Below are 16,253 nucleotides of genomic sequence, written 5' to 3' on the forward strand. Positions count from 1 at the left end.
ATGGTATTTCTGAATTACTTGCAACAACAGCTAAGATTTAGTTAGCTTTTTTGTTTCGTCATACACTTAGTGAATGCTTTCAGTAAGAATTTACAATAATATCTGCATCTCTTTCTTGCGTAAAAAAACTGGGCTATCCATCTTCACTTACGGATGGATTTATTTTACCTAAATGCATTCTTTACCACTTCCCTGCCATTCTGCATAGACTTGAGACCAGCAGTTTGGTTTTGCAGTGTCCCAACAGGTTCATGTTGACTGTAAACTTGGAGTTTATATTGTGTACTCCCTCCTCTACATTGTTTACTTTTAAAAAATAATTAACTTATTCATAGTTGTATCCTGGAAATGTCCAATTATGCCATGCCTTTGTTCTGTCTTTGCTTTCTGATTCCTGATTTGTAAAAGCATTTCTTCCAACCTCCCACTGACTCAATTTATTTATCTGCCTTTGAGTGGAGTCCTTTCAAAGTCACTTTGAAAATCACAGTTTATCCCAGCTTCCCTAATTATTTAATGCTCTTTAAGAACTCTAGTGAATTTGTCAAACATAATTCCCCCTTACAAAGGAATAAGCTATCCCCTCAAAAGGTTTTGATTGCTTAAGACCTGTAAAACCCACTTTCCTAAAACATACACACTCATGCAGAATTTATTTTAAATCCCACTTAATCCACAAAATCCAATAAAAATTCCAGCGATAATACATTAAATTTACCCTCTGATTTTCAGCAAGCTATCATCCTCAATGAGGCTCACTTTTCTCATCTCTAAAATGAGTATGCTATAGATACCCTTTGCCAAATAGAACAAGCCATCTCATTATTCATGAATGTGTATAAAACACTCTGAGAAAAGCTCAAAGCCCTTTACAAGCATCAGGCCATGAATCTTTCTGAAGTGGACTATTATGTATCATTATGCTTTGTTTAATAGGTTGGAAAACCTGAGGCATGGGAACATAATACCAGTTAATAGATGACTTGGAAATCTAGCCCAGGCTTTAAATATCAGACAGAAAGGTGTCAGGGGGAAAATCTCAATCAGAATTGATTCTGCTCTAGTTCTTTATCAAGAAATCACAGTAAGGCAAAATTCTCAAAGTTGTTGGTTGCCCTGCTCCTCCTATTCCTCATGCAGTCCAGGAACAGGGAAATGGGTGGAGGGTTGGAGTTCCCTCTGGAAGATAATGCCCTCCCCCACTTATGGGAAGGTTCATGAACCCTAGACCAGATACTGAGGTCAACAGTTAACTTAACCACCTCTCAACCTTTTATTACTGACCCCTGGGAAATTTTCCTACAAGACATTCAACAAATGAAATGAGGTGATAAACATTACCAACAAGAATGTACATCTGCAAACGAAAACCTTAACTTTATATTGGTAGCAAACTTTTCCAAATTATTAATTTGTGTCCTTCTAACAATAATTAGCAGAAGCTGGAAATCCATAATCCCACAGTGGTATTTTGAAAAATGTTCCCCAAGGGAATAATCCCCAAAGAGAAAAAAGTATAGCAACACTACTGACTTATTAAAAAAAAAGTCCAACATTTGGGGAGTGATTCAAAATACCACTGTATGTTAACATGACAAACTATCACCCAGCTATTAAAAATGATAATTACTCCTACAAGAAAATGCCTATATGACATTTTACCTAAAGAATATTATGCCTGAGCTAATTATAACTTCATAAAGTAACTGCATATAAATATGCAGATTATAGAATTTGGAGTTACATAAACAGTTGCACACAATGCTCCTTAGGTTAATTATTTTCTACAAAGTTGCCAAAGAGTTCTAAAAAGTACAATGATAATAGAGATGACTGAGAAGGGGTTCACCAAAATTCTCTCTCAAATGGTTTTGGGACCATTTTTAATTTCTTTGTCAGGTTCAGCATTGTTTATATTTTCTAGCAATGAATACATAAAACTCTATAAAATGAATTTTTTTCTTTAAATGATGGCAGAAAGAGTCCAAAGGACACACTGGAAGTTGGAGAATCTCAGTGACAGTTCTGCGGGAAGAAGGAAGATGTGTCACCAGCTCTGAGCCAGAGAAAACTCAGCTATGATTCTGGAACCCGTGAACAAGAATTCTTCTGAAACTGGCTTCAATATGTGACAAATAAGCTGACAAGCCTTTAGAAATTAAAAGCATTCATACCTAAGTGTATGTATCTAACAACATTCACAACTCAGTTACTCTGTATTTCTTTCTCTGCATGAGTAAAGGATCAAGCATTTTACCACTCAAGGCAGAAAATAAAAAAGAAAGCCAACTGCCTTCTATGCAACAAAAACAACTCCAATGGTAAAAACTAACTTTACTGCATGCTTACATTACATTGTCAGAAAAATAAACCTTGAAATCACTCCCTTGCAAGAAAAAAAGCCACAATTTCGTCTTCAGGGCAGTCATGTGGGAAGTCCACAAGTTGTGACTGATGTTGGGACATACATGAGGACATGAGGGTTTCTAAGGAAATACTAACAGAAGATGTTGAAACTCTATTTGGGATAAAGAGAACTTAAAATTTTTTCCTATTAAATCAGGTTAGAACTGCACAAAAGTCAAAGATAAAGTCTTTAGGATATTTGGGAATTCTACATTATAAATATCTCATATAATAGCATATGACCATTTAAAGTCTATCACTTGGATATTCTGTAACTAAGCATTTCAAAAGCTTTTAAACTTAAAAAAATAAAGGACAGTACCCTTGAACAACATAGATTTGAATTGTGTGAGTCCACTTACACACAGATTTTTTTTTCGATAAATACATTAGAATATTTTTTGGAAATTTGCCACAATTTGAAAAAAATATTCTTTTCTCTGACTTACTTTATTGTAAGAATACAGTATATATTACATATAATATACAAAATATGTATTAATCAACTGTTTATGTTATTGGTAAGGCTTCCAGTCAACAGTAGGCTGTTGGTAGTTAAGTTTCTTGGGGAGTCAAAACTTACATGTGGATTTTTGACTGCAAGGGATTGACATCCCTAACCCCTGCATTGTTCTAGGGGCAACTGTAATTACAAAAGAAAAAATATGTATGTTGCTGAGCTCCAAAGAGGTCTTCCTTGACTGGACATCCTAATCAGCACATGCTTGCCTCCCTCCTTAGCTACTCTTCTTAGCCATCCACAAAAACCAAGACAATCACAATACTATGCAATGAAAATATATCTATGGGTAGAAAGTAATAATAATGATAATATCAAGAATGTTCTCTATGACGACTATTTCTAAATAACATGAGAAACAATATGCCGGAGAAACTTAAATTGAATGCTCTATGCTGCAGTCTACTCAGCCAATGTGAAGTAGAAGTCTAATAAAGAATTTAGTGAATTTAGGCTACTGGGTACAACCTGGATAATAATGACCAAATACTATTTTTTCTGAGCTGCCAAGTATCCACAATTATCTGGAAATTCATTCATACATTTATCAAGTATTTATTAGGCACTGGGCTCTTCCCTAAGAGTTTACAATCCAGCTGAGAAGACAAGAAGAACTTACGTGAAGCACCTAGCACACATTAGAGAAAAACAGTATTGCACAAAAAGAGAAGTTGCAATGGCCTCAAAGGTTCTCTTCAGCAAAGGCAAGGACGCCTGTGGAACCACAGAGGGAGGAATGAGCACCGCAGGCACTCCTGCTGGCCAAGCTTTCATTCATAGCGGTACTAATGGATTCCAGCTGAGTAGTGTTTTCTAGACATCTTATCCTTTGCTGTCATCCTCCAGAAAACAAATCACTACTGTACCTTCTCCACTGGAGCAACTGCCAGCTCTGGTGTCTTCTGTATTCCCAATGCACAGCCCCCATCATGGGAGTATAGAGCTTCGCTTTCTCTGTACAGACAGAATGGTTTGGGAACAACGCTCTTGCTACTGCAGTGGAAGTTGACTCTTGCCATCATTCCTCTGTGTGTTAACATAAAGTCATGATGATGTCAAGCTACTGGGATAGAAGGTTGGAAGGTACACTACACTAAGGGAGCCTGAGGAATGACCCAACTGGTAAATCAGGGCTGGGAAAGTTGTGATCATCCACAAGTTGCAGGGTAGGTCAGTCATCTCTGTTTAGCCCAGCCAGAAACAGGAACTTGGTGCACATTCCAAGAAGGGCATGAGCTTTGAAACAGGAAGAGGGGATGCTGCTGGTGGTAAGGCAAGTGTGTGACAACCTGGCCTCAAGAAGGAAATATGATAACTTCCATTGAGGCCACATAGCTGCCAATGACACAGGTCCACCTGTTAGATTAAAATATTAGACCTACAGAAGCTGAGCTTCCCCGAAAGGTAGGAAAGGTAGAGTAGTCAGAGGCCAAGGGGACAGAATGAGTCCTCCTAGACAAAATGAATCTGAGAAACAGGAACGAGAGTACTATGACCAGTAAGCTATATACTACCCAAGCTAGAGCGAGGGAGAGACTTTGCTGCCCACGAAACTGTGACCAATTGGTAGTGGGTATTTAGAGTAATACAAGAAGGAATCTGAGGTCCAAACTGTGCTCGGTGAAAAAATATGCCCAGACTGGTCAGAAAATGGCACTATAGTGCCATGACTGAACCATGCTAGTCTTTCAGTAGAGGGTGGTAAGAAATCTATATTTCAGGCACCAGGAGCAGATTGAACAAAACCCTCTACTTTCTCTCCCTCCTGAAAGCCCAATAAAATAACAATATAGGGATGTTTTAACATATACACCTATAAGGATGGGGAAAATTAAAGGAGACAATGTAAAAACATTTCAGTGGAGTGAAGGGAAGCCAAGAAACAACCTGACTGATACCACAGAATCTCCAAAATGCTGAATAAATAAAGGCAATATGAGCCTCTGCAGGGAGAAGGATGGGCTAAAACAAAAAGGATTAGAAGCCTCTTTAAAAAGCATCTGGGTCACCCGAACCCCTTCAGCCACCCTGAGCAGTTAGGTGACTGCCCCCTCTTATCCCCAGCAAAAGCACATGGAGTTTCCTCCCTCCCCAGTAAAGGCAAGAAAGGGTCTCTGGGTGGGGCATATCAGGCACGGCTCAGGTGTTTTACTGGAAGCACTACAGAAGGCTTATATGAACATGTAAATGCTGAGACTTCTAGCCTTCTCCTCCCCCTGGTTCCCAGGCTCTGGCTCACTGTCCAGGGAAGACTGAGAGGGCCTTTTCTGGGGACTCTCACCAGCCAAGAAGTAATGACATCGGAGTTTCCCCAAATAAAAGACCAAGCCAGATCACCCTACAGTTCACAGTCAACAAGCCCCTGCACATCGTGAACTTTTTAATTCCCAACTCAAATGTGAGCAGACAACCAAGAGTATAAGAAATAGGAGGAAAGCCTCTAATATGGAAGATAGAGACCTAAATAAATAAACAGATAAATGCAACTTGAGGAAACTGAGTCTGCCCAGGATAGAAAAAAACTTTCAAATAATTAAACTCCTCAGAGAGATTAACACACTGAAACCATAAAACAAAGCAAGAAAGAAACAGATGCACATACCACACACACAAATATGTATGTAAATATATTCAGAGAACAAAAAGAGCTTGTAGTTTAAAATATTAAAAATATGTTTACAATCCTGAAAAATTTAGTGGAAGGAATAAATGATAACACTAAGAAAATCTCCCCAAATACAGAACCAAGAAATAAAGGGATAGATATTAGGAAAGAAAAGGTAGGAAAATTACAGGCCCAGACCAAAATAGCTAATATCTGAACAATAAGAGTTTCTAAAAGAGAAATCACAGAAAATAAAGAGGAAGAAATTACCATTGAGTTAGTTCAAGAAAGTTTCTCAATAGGAAGGATCTAAGTTTCTGGATTCAAAGCGCCCAGCACAAGGGAGGAGAGGAGACCCATACCAAGGCACAGCATCATGAAATTTCAGGATTATGGAGACAAAGAGAAAATTCTATAAACTTCAGAAAGGACTGAGCAAGTTTATAATCTGCACACAGGTTACAGGCAAAAACTGAGGTAAAACAGTTCTGAATTTCTCAACAGCAACACCACAAGCTAGAAGGCAATGGAACAATGCCTTTAAAATTTCCATCCTAGAATTCTAAACTATCAGTTGTCAGTGGAAAACAGATATTTTCAGGCATGCATTATCTAAAAAAAATAGACATTGCAAGCATCTTTCCAGGAAGATCCCTGAGGATGGGTTGTACCAAAACAAGGGAGTCTACAAAGATAGAGGAAGACATGTGCTACAGGTAACAGGAGAAATGACAAAGAACCCCAGGATGATGACAAAAGGAGATTCTCAGGGTGAGAATATGTGTCCAATATGTAGAGGGCAAGCTAGGCTCAGGGACAGCTTCTTCAGGAAAATGAAATTGACAGAATGCTGATACATCTGAGGGGAGATTTATAGAGTTTGGAATTAAATTAATGAGTACCTTAAAAAATTAAGCAAATTGAAAAACAAAGCAAGTATTAACTCCAAGGAATACAAAAGGCTCTGCTTGGCTTTACTATGAATATTAATTTAACCAAAAGGACTATTTAACTACTGCAAGGATGGGAAATTAAGGAAGCTGTGACTATGTTAGGGGTTAGAGGAAAAGAGAGCCAAGTCATTGTCTTCCACAGTGGGAAGTCAATAGATAATGCTTCAAGGTGAAAAACTCAAGAGATATCAACCATAAGCACCAAATACCAAAACAGCCAGCTCAAACAATTACAAGTGTTTTTTCTGGAGATGAATAAATGTAACTTGGATTAAAAGTTTAAAACTAAAAAAAAAAATGGAAAAACAAAATAAAAAACATATTGCCTTCTATGCCCATACATTTTCACATGTATTTGTTTTATTATTATTTCCCTAATAACTGTTTGTTTGGGATAATTCCATCCTTGTTTCCCCTTAAGCAAAAGAAAATGTAATTTTCTACATCTATACCACAGTCACTTTGGTCATCTGAGCTCTGAGCAGTCAGATGTAGTGGGAAAGTTGATAGTTATAATCCAGTCCAAGGAAGAACTGGTTGAGGTTGGGCACAGACAAAAGGCATGCTCAGGTGGAAACAAGTTCAGATGTAAAGCCAACCACTAAGTGCCTCTCCTCTAGGGTTCCTTTCAACAGAGCTATTCTCATGTCGTAATCACATGATCCTGGGCAATTTTTCAGTGACCATGGGCCATTTCACTCCTTCTAACAAACTTGAATGCCCCATTTATGACCCTAACCCAGCGAAAGCAGCTGGCTCCCCCAAAGCAATTAAACTGAGTTCAAATTCAGTTACTCCACTTTGCCTGTGTAGATTGGATAAGAGGCCAGCATAATAAGGGCTCTGAAACAAGTGACACTATTGTTGACAGCATTTACTGAGAATCCATGGGGGACACAGCTCCAAGGTTAAGTGTCAACACCCCTGTCAACTATGTGGACTAAGGCTCCCTGCCCTGAACAATAAGGTGATTCTCCCTAGGAGTGGGAATCCAGGGAGGGGTGGAATGGGGTGGAAGAGCTGGGGCAAGGAAGTACCAACAGAGTTAACCTGAAGGAAACTGTAGGTGTGCTTGGAGGTCCAAGGCCCAGGTTGCCAGCACTCTGAATAACCAGAGGAAGGCAGGAAGACCAACAGTTCTTCCCCAAGCATAAGAGTGGCCAGACACGGCCCACAACCCTTCCAACCATCCTGTCAAAGATTAACCTTCAATTACCAGCAACGAAATTGAATCGGTAATCAAAAAACTACCCAAGAACAAAAGCCCTGGACCAGATGGATTCACCACTGAATTTTATCAGACATTTAGAGAAGACATAATACCCATTCTCCTCAAAGTTTTCCAAAAAAATATAAGAGGAGGAAATACTCCCAAACTCATTCTATGAAGCCAGCATCACTCTAGAACCGAAACCAAGCAAAGACACCACAAAAAAAGAAAACTACAGACTAATATCCCTGATGAACATAGACGTAAAAATACTCAACAAAATATTACAAACCAACTTCAAAAATATATCAAAAGGATCATACACCATGATCAAGTGGGATTCACCTCAGGGATGCAAGTATGGTATGACATTTGAAAATCCATCAACATCATCCACCACATCAACAAAAAGAAGGACAAAAATCACATCATCATCTCCATAGATGCTGAAAAAGCATTCGACAAAATTCAACATCTATTCATGATAAAAACTCTCAACAAAATGGGTATAGAGGGCAAGTACCTCAACATAATAAAGGCCATATATGACAAACCCACAGCCAACATTATACTTAACAGCAAGAAGCTGAAAGCTTTTCCTTTAAGATCGGGAACAAGACAAGGATGCCCATTCTCCCTGCTTTTATTCAACATAGTACTGGAGGTCCTAGCCACCGCAATCAGACAACACAAAGAAATAAAAGGCAGCCAGATTGGTAAGGAAGAAGTCAAACTGTCACTGTTTGCAGATGACATGATATTGTACATAACAAACCCTAAGGAATCCACTCCAAAACTACTAGAACTAATATCTGAATTCAGCAAAGTTGCAGGACACAAAATTAACACACAGGAATCTGTTGCATTCCTATACACTAACGATGAACTAGCAGAAAGAGAAATCAGGAAAACAATTCCATTCACAATGGCATCAAAAAGAATAAAATACCTAGGAATAAACCTAACCAAGGAAGTGAAAGACCTATACCCTGAACACTACAAGACACTCTTAAGAGAAATTAAAGAGGACACTAATAAATGGAAACTCATCCCATACTCTTGGGTAGGAAAAATTAATATTGTTAAAATGGCCATCCTGCCTAAAGCAATCTACAGATTCAATGCAATTCATATCAAAATACCAACAGCATTCTTCAACAAACTGGAACAAATAGTTCTAAAATTCATATGGAACCACAAAAGACCCTGAAAAGCCAAAGCAATCCTGAGAAGGAAGAATAAAGCCGGGGGGAGGGATCTCACTTCCCAACTACAAGCTCTGCTACAAAGGCACAGTAATCAAGACAATTTGGTACTGGCACAAGAACAGACCCATAGATCAGTGGAACAGAATAGAGAATCCAGATATTAATCCAAGTGTATATGGTCAATTAATATACAATAAAGGAGCCATGGATATACAGAGGGGAAATGACAGTCTCTTCAACAGCTGGTGTTGGCAAAACTGGACAGGTACATGCAAGAGAATGAAACTGGATCACTGTCTAACCCCATACACAAAAGTAAACTTAAAATAGATCAAAGACCTGAATGTAAGTCATGAAACCATAAAACTCTTAGAAAAAAACATAGGCAAAATCACTTGGACATAAACATGAGCAACTTCTTCATGAACATATCTCCCTGGGCAAGGGAAACAAAAGCAAAAATGAACAAGTGGGACTATATCAAACTAAAATCTGTACAGCAAAGGACACCATCAACAGAACAAAAAGACATCCTACAGTATGGGAGAATATATTCATAAATGACATATCTGATAAGGGGTTGGCATCCAAAATAAATAAAGAGCTCACGCACCTCAACAAACAAAAACCAAATAATCTAATTAAAGAATGGGCAGAGGAGCTGAACAGACACTTCTCCAAAGAAGAAATTCAGATAGCCAACAGGCACATGAAAAGATGCTCCACATCACTAGTCATCGGAGAAATGCAAACTAAAACCACAATGAGATATCACCTCACACCATTAGGATGGCCACCATCCAAAAGACAAACAACAACAAATGTTGGTGAGGCTGTGGAGAAAGGGGAACCCTCCTACACTGCTGGTGGGAATGTAAATTAGTTCAGCCATAGTGGAAAGCAGTATGGACGTTCCTCAAAAAACTAAAAATAGAAATACCATTTGACCCTGGAATTCCACTCCTAGGAATTTATCCTAAGAATACAGAATCCCCGATTCAAAAAGACATATGCACCCCTGTGTTTATCGCAACACTATTTACAATAGCCAAACACGGAAGCAACCTAAGTGTCCATCAGTTGATGAATGGATAAAGAAGACATGGTACATATACACAATGGAGTATTAGTCAGCCATAAGAAGAAAACAAATCCTACCATTTGCAACAACATGGATGGAGCTAGAGGGTATTATGCTCAGTGAAATAAGCCAGGTGGAGAAAGACAAGTATCAAATGATTTCACTCATCTGTGAAGTATAAGAACCAAACAAAATCTGAAGGAACAAAGCAGCAGCAGACTCACAGAACCCAAGAATGGACTAACAGTTACCAAAGGGAAAGGGACTGGGGGGTATGGGTGGGAAGGGAGGGAGAAGGGGGAAAAGGGGCATTACAATTAGCACACATAATGTAGGGCGGGGGGTGCATGGGGAAGGCAGTATAACATAGAGAAGACAAGTAGTGATTCTATAGCATCTTACTATGCTAATGGACAGTGACTGTAATGGGGTATGTGGTGGGGACTTGATAATAGGGGGAGTCTAGTAACCACAATGTTGCTCATGTAATTGTACATTAATGATACCAAAATTTTTTTAAAAATAAAAATTTTAAAAAGGATTAACTTCAGGGACCAAAAATCGTATTCCCTAACCTTTACCACAATTTGATAAAACAGCCCCTTCCCATGGTTAACCAGATGCTGAGATAACATGACTATGTGGGTATAGAATAAGCAGGTAAATAGGTTGAATGTGCGAGAGCATACACTCTGTACTATATTCTTTCCTATTTGGGAAGACATGAAAATTTTGGTTCAAGGACCTATGTGTGGCAAAGGTACTGCCATCTAGAACAGTTGCATGTTTACAACACTTGCCTGTACAGTTCCACAAATAAAAAATGTACACACCTTTGTGGAAAGAATCAAAATTATTATCGTAAACACACAGCAGTAAGCATCATCAGATGGCAAGAGCAGTCATATATTAACCAGATTAACAGTAACATGAGCAAAGGTATAGGTCTTCCCTAAATGAGTATGTAACAAAACTAAAATATACTTTCAAATACATAATTAAAAAATTACACACACCTCCCTCCATATACTCATGACATTCCACACTACATGTGATTCTTACCAAGCTGCTATCAGTGTTGCCTATTAAATCCTAAACTTATTTGGGAAACCACTTGTTTGTTGGGTTTTTTCCCTCCCCAGCTCTTTAAGGGAGAATCATCTTTAAAGACAGTAAATTTTCAGAATTTCCTAAGAGGAAAACGGGCACTCACTGGAAAAATACAGGGTATATGCTCAAAACCCTTAACTATTTTGGATAACCTTCAAATCCACTTAGCCACCAGCCATCCTGTTGCTCCAAGTTAACACTTGGATCAACCCTTCTATTCAAATATTGCAGTTTCCAAAGAATGGCACTAGATGAGACTGTTTCCGAAGTTGGTACACAGCAACGTGTTATTATTCTCCCATGAAAAAAAAAATTCAAACAAAAGGAAATTTAGGATCCAAGGGAAAGTGCGCGCTCCAAGGTCAAGGCCCTAGTTTTTCTAATACATGTATTCAACGAACTCTTGTCTTCAAGATTCAAACACGATTTCACACTTTTTTTTTAAGTGACGTTGGTGGGGTGAGGCACTCAGACACGTGCAACTGTGGAATGTCTGCGCCGATTCTGCCAACTTTCAATCAAGACCGAGCTGCCGCCCAGTCAGAGGAGCAATCAACCTCGCCGCGCCGCTGAGAAGCGAGCCAACGCAGAACTTGCCGCGGCGCTGCCTCTGCCCCCGGACGCTAGGGGAAAACGGGTGGGAGCTCCCGGGAGAGGCCGGCGCCGCAGCCCGGAAGGCGCGGCTCCGCCGGGGCGCGCACCTGCCCCTTCTTCCTGGACCGGAGGGACGGGGTCGCTCACGGCGGCGTGGAGCGGAGAGGTCCCTTCTGGTCCCGCCAGCGTCACTGGGCTTGCGGGAGCCCCCTCCCGCTGCGCGTGTCCCGGTCCCTGCCCCACCCGGAGTCCCGCAGTCCCGCGGCCGACCCTGCCCGCCCGCGGCGTCCTCACCTGGCTGGAGCGCGCCGGCTGCGCCGAGCCCCGAGCGGTGCTAAGTGCCTCCCGCGCGACGGACCCGGAGCCGGCGGCGCGCCGGCCCCGCCCCGCCTGTCCCCGATCGCTCCGCCCCGGCGTGCTCAGGTCCCCGGCAACCGGTTCCCACGCCGGGCCGGCGTTTCTGAGACCGTAGGCCTGAGTGGGAGGGACGCGCGGGTCCCTGCTGCCGCCACCCACGCAGAGTGGCGGGGAAGTCGCAGGACGGTCCTTCCTGTTCTCGACCCCGGCGCTGGGCCTCAGCAGGCCGGGCCTCCTGCCCCAGGAACACTGCCCCGCGAGGGCTCGGACAACCCCGGTCTGGGAGAAACCAGAGCAGTGCCACCTGTGGGTGACGGGACTCTCGGAATTAGGCACCGCACCGCCCCTTCCGCTAAGCGGTACGGCCAGGTGGATGACACGGTGCGGTGGAGCGAAGCGACGAGTTTTACCAAAAGAAAGTCTATTTACTGTCAAACCTGAGGCAGCGGAGCTTACCTGCTTCACTTAGAAGCTCATATGTACTCACTATTAGTGTAATAACACTTCATTCACTCATTAAAGAGAAGAAAACAGCTCTCAAATAAGACCTACTACTTGCCTATTATGTGTTCTAAGTACTTTTATGTATTAACATTTCTATAAAGTCCATGTTTTCAGAATTCCCCATTTTACGTGTGGTGAGAGTGAAGCATAGAGAAGTTAAACAATCTGTCTAAGGTCACCCAACTAGGAAATTAAAAAGCTGAGGTTCAAATCTAGGTAGTTCTCCTCCAGAGTCTGTGCTCGGAAGGCTATTCCAACTCACCAATGATTGCCCACCGCGCTCCATGAACCTCTGCAAGCCCGGGGAATACAAGACAAGGCTCTGCTCTTAAGGAGCTTTTTATTCCAGTGTGGGGAAAAAGACAAGCAATCAGTAAGCAAGTAAGACATGAACTCCGTGCACATGTGAGAAATGTCCAGACTATAGTAAAGCGGAGTGTTGGAGCTGAGAGTGATGGGGCTAGGCAGGCTCCCTTAGGTCTGGTGGTCCTGCAGGCTTCTCTGAAGAGCTGAAGCTGATTAATAGGACAGGCAGTCAACCTCAAGATGAAGCTAAGGGAACGGCAGGGCATTAATAAGTAGCGTAGCTCATGCTTGTTTGGGACTCAAAAATATGCCTTCCTATATTATCTCTCCTTTGATCATACAATGACTTTGAGAAGTCTGACAAGATTCCATCTTGCAGAAAAAAAAATCCAAGGGTTGGAGAGGTATAATAACTTGTCTGAAGTCATACAATTAGTTAGGAAAAGGTGGGGATGGGAAGAGGGCACGGATTTGAACCAAGACCTTCTGATTCCAAATCCTCTCTCACTCTGGTGAGGGCCTTGCATCTAACACCCTGTACTCAGAATGGATCCAGTAAAATTTCTCTTTTGTGATCCACTGTCTCCTCCTAGCCCCTTTCTCTCCTGCCTCTTACCCCATTCAAATACTAGTATTTGACATAATTTCCCCCATAGCAGGTGTTTCTGAGGGAGCAGAGGTGAGGAACCTTCTGAAGTTATATGCAAAAAAAAAATGTATGTGTGTGTGTGTGTGTGTGTAGAGTGAGAGAAGGTTACAGTCATATAATTTGGTAATGGAGGCTGGTTTTTCCCAAGAAAAATATTTCATCAAATTTATCCCCAAAAAAGGTTAAGAGCCACTGTCTTAAGACGTTAACCGATACTGTGGTGATTAAAAGAACTGATTTCCAGCTCGCTTTGCCTGCAACTAGCTTGGTGGCTCTGGTGGCTCCTGTTTCTGACTTAACGGAAATGAGGTTCTCAATATGAAGTCTGAAAGGGTAGCAACCCAGACCCTCAGAAAACCTCTTCATAAAGTTTAAAATTAAAAGAGAGGAAAACGTCTATGTTACCCTTCTTAGTTCTCAAGAAAACCAGAGAGGACTGAACTTAAAAACATCTTTACCTAAGATCAACTTAATTCTTTATCACTGATAGTTGTAGTAGTTTCCATGACATTGTACGGTTTCCTGAAGAAAGTGTTCATTACATTTTCAAACAGTTTGAGTGGTTGCCACAGGTATATCATTCCTAAAGCATGTGGTAGACAGTACTGGCAACTGTTTTCAGCAAAGGGCTGATTAGAAAATAGAGACAAAGACAGACATTTCTAGAACTTCAATTACATTGATGAAAAGCTGTAAAACTGAACTCAGGAGGTGGTAGGCTAAAAAAGATAAAATGTAATCTTTGTTATTCCTATGTGAAACGTTCAATAGCTTTAATAGAGAACACAATGCAAAGTTTAGGCCTATGTAACTCAGACTTTTACAATGGGCCCTCGTCAGCAAAAGGAATCTGGTGGCGGTAGATTTAGCCTTCAAAAAGAAGATTCAAACAATATTATTTCTGCCTTCTTTATTTTAAAATAAAATTAAGATACAGAAGAAAAGCATTTATGTAGACTTCTTAGAGACAGGGACTCCCTTCATACAAGATATCCCTACGGCTTCTATAAACATTACAGGGTTAGGTAAGCAATATCAGGTTGACGTAATTTTAGTTCTCTGAGAGAAGGAAATGCCTGTTTTTAACTTGCATGTAGACTTAGCATTGTGCATAAGAAGACACACACAACCTGGAAGGTTTATAAATAAAATGGTGTTTGTATTGAAGCTTCTCACACTTTTGTGTAAGTCTCTGGTTTCCTATGTAACTCTCTTCCTAACCTAAAGGGACTTGGTCCATCCTAGCTGAATAATACATATTTGTTGAATGAATGAACAGTGGCAACAATGATGATAATAGTGAAGACCTTCTCGGTCTTGCATGGAATCTAGTCCTACATGGAGATGACATCATTGTGGTATGATACATGAGCCTCTCTTTCCATCATGTGCTGAAAGTAGTTGTTTCTTTGGAACTTCATAGAAGAAAGGAAAATGTTTTAAATGTTTGACACAAAATCAAAAACTACACTCCAGGGAACAATCGGTAAATAAATCATTCAAAAGAAAGAAAAAGTATTATATACAAAGTATGTTTATAAGATCATCACTAATAATAGCTTAAGCAAAATGTATCAATACCATGGGATGTCAGAGCATCATTAAAAGTAGTATCTAGGTTAATAAAATAGAAATGCAGAGGAATACTTATGAACATTAAATGAAAAAAGTAGAACACGTGCTTTATGTATCCTATGATTAAAACTAGGTAAAAATTGTATGTTAGAAAAATTGTTGGGTTGAAAATAAAAACCATGGTTAACAATTATCCAGGGTTTCCTATGAGTCAGGCTCTGTTTTAAGTATATTAGATTAATTCATATAATCCACAAAACAACTGTGTGAGGTAGGTACAATTGTTATTTTCATTTTACAAAAGAGGAAACTGAGGCATAGAAGGTCTAAGTGATCTACCCAAAGTTATATACCTAGTGAGTGTCAAAGTCAGGATGTGAATATAAAGTGCTATAACTCCAGGGTTTGCACACTTAACCATACAAATCTGCCAGGGAAAATAATGTTTGAATCATGGATCATGGTATTTTTAAGAACCCTGTACAATGGTTTTTATGTTGATTTAATAGTAAGTAAAAACTTTTTAAATTACAGAGTCAGAAAAGAAGGCATGTTTTGCATAACATGAATTTCCAAATGGAAATTTTAGAACTGAAAATACAATACCTAAAAATTTAAAACCCCATAGGTAGGCTTCAGCAGAATAGTTGAGATAGAGGAAAGATCAGTGAGCTGAATAGAGCAAAAGAAGTTACTCTGAACAAATAGAAACAGAAACAAAACAAAACCATGAACAGTCCCATGGGACTATAACAAAACATCTACCATTTGTGTCATTAGAGTCTCAGGACAGGAGAAAAAGGATAGGGGTGAAAAAGTACTCAAAGAAATTATTGCCTAAAAGCTTCCCATATTTAGCAAAATCTATAAACATACAGGTCCAGAAGTTAAGCAAAATTCATACAGGATAAATGCAAAGAAATTCATACTAAGATACAGCAGTCAAACTTCTTAAAACTAAAGACAAAGGAAAAAAAATCTTAAAAGCAGCAAGAGTTATGACACCTTACCTATAGGGGGAAAACAATTTGAATTACAGCAGATTTCTTATCAGAAACTGTGCAGAAGAAAGTGGCACAACAGTTTTCAAATGCTGAAATCCAGCCAGCCTACAATCCTGTATTTAGCAAAAATATTCTTCCAAAAAAGGGGGGAAACCAAGAAATTCTCAGATG

General features: G+C 40.0%; 1 protein-coding gene across 1 annotated transcript in view; it reads right to left on the reverse strand.

Annotated features, from left to right (window-relative positions):
• TEC (tec protein tyrosine kinase) overlaps positions 1-12,360 on the reverse strand; it is a 139,970-nt gene extending 127,610 nt beyond the window's left edge. The window contains exon 1 of the mRNA XM_057502197.1: positions 11,982-12,360. The gene's annotated coding sequence lies outside the window, so the exon portion shown is untranslated. The remainder of the gene's footprint in view (positions 1-11,981) is intronic.
• Positions 12,361-16,253: the final 3,893 nt, after the last annotated feature.

Source organism: Manis pentadactyla, chromosome 5, assembly GCF_030020395.1.
Source record: "Manis pentadactyla isolate mManPen7 chromosome 5, mManPen7.hap1, whole genome shotgun sequence".
In the NCBI taxonomy this organism is placed as follows: Eukaryota; Metazoa; Chordata; class Mammalia; order Pholidota; family Manidae; genus Manis; species Manis pentadactyla.